Source organism: Physeter macrocephalus, chromosome 13 (assembly GCF_002837175.3).
Source record: "Physeter macrocephalus isolate SW-GA chromosome 13, ASM283717v5, whole genome shotgun sequence".
In the NCBI taxonomy this organism is placed as follows: Eukaryota; Metazoa; Chordata; class Mammalia; order Artiodactyla; family Physeteridae; genus Physeter; species Physeter macrocephalus.
In genome coordinates, this window is record NC_041226.1 from 81,184,551 (window position 1) to 81,188,506 (window position 3,956).

The following is a 3,956-nucleotide window of genomic DNA, read 5'->3' on the forward strand; positions in this document are numbered from 1 at the left end:
GGGGAGGGGGAGGGGGAGGGCGGGGGCGCGGCTGGCGAGGGAGGGACGGGGCGGGGCCCGAAGGGATGAGGGGGCGGGAGGGGCTGCACCTGCTCCTGCGCCAGGAGCAGCTGGAGCCCAGAGCCTGGGAGGGGCCGCAGCGCGGCCGCCACCCGGTCCCCGAGGCCGGGAGGGAGGAGGCGCGGGATGGGGGATGGTTGGCCGGGGGCGGGATGGGGAGACCGGGGTGGGTGGGGATTTGGGGGACCTGGGGCGGGACTGGGGACTCAACCTGGCAAGGTTGGCCGGACAGGTGCGGCGGGTACCACCCCTCATCCCCCACCCCCGGGCCTGCCGGGCCTGGAGCAAAGGTTGGAGGAGATCAGTCCAGTTTGGATTCTTCTGACAGCACTCCAAACCGCAGTGCCCCGCAGGTCCAAAGGCCAGCGTTCTGACCTCTGACTGCTATTTTTAATGTTCTTTTTGCAGAAAAAGATCGTCTTATTTTTTACTTGGTCTTTTTCGGCCTACACTTAAGACCTGAGAACAACACATAAATAAGTGGATTTCTTTTTTTTTTGTCTTCGTTGCTGCACGCAGGCTTTCTCTAGTTGCGGCGAGCGGGGGCTACTCTTCGTTGTGGTGCGCGGGCTTCTCATCGCGGTGGCTTCTCTTGCTGCGGAGCACGGGCTCTAGGCGCATGGGCTTCAGTAGTTGTGGCTCGTGGGCTCAGTAGTTGTGGCTCGCGGGCACTAGAGCGCAGGCTCAGTAGTTGTGGCGCACGGGCTTAGTTGCTCTGTGGCATGTGGGATCTCCCGGGCCGGGGATCGAACCCATGTCCCCTGCATTGGCAGGCAGATTCTTAACCACTGCGCCACCAGAGAAGCCCCAAGTAAGTGGATCTTCATCCCTGCAGCCCCACCCCCAGGGAAATCTGCCCTGTCTCTCCCCGCCTCCCCAAACCAGACTGGGGGCGGGGGTCCAGCCCCTCCACAGACACCTGCCTTCAACCCCGTCCCTGGGCAAGCCCTGCCGGGACCACAACGTCCAAAGAGCTGGTGGGCCGGCGCTCCTCCAGCCCAACTGATGGAGGGTGGGCTGGGCCCTGCAGGACTGCCATCTGGGGTGACCTGGGGTTAACAGCCCACACGTCTGCTCTGCTCCCCAAAGGGGCCCCTCCTCCCACTGCCTCCTCCCCGCACATCTTGGCAGCATGTGTCACCTCTGTGCGCTGCCCGCGATTGAACAGAAATGCGATCCCAGCCTCGCGTGCCTTTTAGTTTGAGAGAAACACCAGCAGATGTGAGCACCGTGGTTACCATGTTGCGTGTCCACTGTTCCCCTTGATACTGCAGGACAGCCCTGGTTTAGGACAGCATCTTTCTCGGTCCCTGTTCACCATTGCACTGTCCCCACATTTCAATATCGTGGCGTGAAAACCATGTCTAAACCGCTTTTCGTATTTGGGAGGCCATCGAGAATTTGCCCAAACTGTCATTTTGAATTTTGCCTTGGAAATGTGGTGAGGTAAAAGGGGATTTAAGATTCTTTAAATTTAAGATTTACGGCCCTTTTTTAGCCTCAGCCCTCCACGTGCCAAGGGTCCTTTTTAAGAAGTGGGTTCAGACCGTAGGCAGATCAGGCAAATCAGAAAAGACACCATCTCTGCAGACGTCACATGGCCACCTGGCTGTGCAGGGCCCACTCCACCAGGGCCCGGCACCTTTGGAGACGGTGTCTCACGGGGGATCTAGATGTACTTTCTCGTGACAAGTGCCTGTAAGCCGTGGCTGGGCGTGGGGGAAACGGGCTTGCCAGCATCCACTGCAAATCTACCTGCGCTGTTGTGAACCAGCCTGGCCCTCAACACTGGTTTTTCGGGAACATTCCATCTGAGGGCTAAGCAAGGAGCCTGGGAAGTAATTTGGGGAACATACCTGTCCCTAAGCTGGGGATGTCTGTCTGTCCATTTCCGTGGAAGTCTGTAGGAAGTTAGTGCTTCACTGAACATGACCCCAAATGCCCCCCATTTGCTGGTTCTGGGGAGACTTTCCAAGCCCTCGGCTCAGTTCACAGTATCCCTTTTAAGACCCACCTCCTTGGCCCTCCCGCCAACAGGGTGCCTCCTTCTGCAGACTCCAGTCCGCAGGCAGGGTGACTTACCCTCCCACGAGCGCGGGGGGCCCCCCCGGCCCACGCGGCGCCCACCGGTGCCGGTCTTACAAATCATCAAGCACCAGCTCTGCCCTGCCCCCGGCGCCCCGCCGTCCTGTCTCCGCCCCGCCCTCCTGTCTCTGCCCCGCCCCTGGCGCCCCGTCCTGTCTCTGCCCCGCCCTCCTGTCTCTGCCCCGCCCCTGGCACCCCGCCGTCCTCTCTCTGCCCCGCCCTCCTCTTTCTGCCCCGCCCTCCTGTCTCTGCCCCGCCCCTGGCACCCCGCCGTCCTCTCTCTGCCCCGCCCTCCTCTTTCTGCCCCGCCCTCCTGTCTCTGCCCCGCCCCTGGCACCCCGCCGTCCTCTCTCTGCCCCGCCCCCAGCGCCCCGCCCTCCTGTCTCTGCCCCGCCCCTTTCCCTGGCAGCCCCCCTCTGCCACCCTGGACAGGGCTGCTCCCAGGTGCGGCAAGTGACTCCCTGAATCCCCCACCCGTTCTGGCCTTTCTTTGGGGCCCAGACCACATTTCCTACTCCCTGTCTCCAAGAGCATGTCCGGTACGGCTGCCCTCACTCCTCTCGTGCCCCAAAGTGGCCCAGCCCAGCCGCTCCCCTGGCCCGGCGGGCCTGGCGGGCACTCCCTGCTCCCCCTCGGCCTCTTTTCCTAACCCTGCCCTTCTCAGGCGCATTCCAGCCTCCGTCTCCCACCGTGTCCGCCCAGCCGCCTGGTCCCGGCCCCGACAGGAAACACAGACCGCGGATACGGGCACTTGGACTTGAGTGTGATAGCAGTACCCCCGACCGAGGGCATTTGGGGCCACATGAAGCGAGGGCGAGCATTAGATAAGAGGGGGCCGCCCTCCAGGAGGAGTGGAAGGAGCGATACGGGGAGAAAGCACCGTGTCCGAGGCGGCCACGAGGGTCCGCAGCCAGAGGGCGGCTTGAGGGCTGCTGGCCCCGCCTCGCAGCGTCTGCCCAAGCCCCCCACCTGGGAGCAAGAGGCAGCCGGACCCCTGTGTCCTCGGTGTCCCTCCATCCGCCGGCAGACGCCCGGTGCCCTGAGCACCCCGGGCACCCTCACCGGCCAGATGCCCTTCCCCCAAAGCCTGTGACTGTCCACACAGGCAGGTCCCATCCAGAGGAAGGGAACCACATTGAGCACGGCGCCTCAGGGCGAGGGCATGCCCGGGCTGGGGTGCAGCCAGCTCCTGGTGTCCTGCTGCCCGCCGTCAGGCTGCTTGAGGAACCTGTTTCGCAGCACTAAAGCTTCAGGCCCTGTGGGAGAACTACCCGCCCAGGGGCCCCAGCTCCTCTGGGGAGGCTGGCCACGCCCAGCCCCGTGTCCACTCACCACCCATCAGACGCCCCTCCTCCTGCAGGGACTCCAGTTCTCGTCGCCTGACTGTAAGAGCTGCTGCCGTTTGAAGTAAGACGTGCCGTCAGAGCTCTTAAGTTCTGGGGGTGCCGGTCCCCCCCAAGACTAATGGAAAGTCCAGGCAACGTCATCTATCACTGTGAAGACCTGAGGGTAGTGAAAGGACCATGGTGACAACCTCCGAACCTGGTGGTCACTGAGGGTCGGGGGGCCGGCCCCAGGCGCGGCGGCCTCCCCAGGGGGAAGTCGGAGGGGTGGTCCGAGCGGCAGCAATGCTGCTCACACGCTTTCCAGTAAAGTACTAAGCCCGGCTTGGTTTTGTTTTTTGCGGTACGCGGGCCTCTCACCGCTGTGGCCTCTCCCGTGGCGGAGCACAGGCTCCGGACGCGCAGGCTCAGCGGCCATGGCTCACGGGCCCAGCCGCTCCGCGGCATGTGGGATCTTCCCGGACCGGG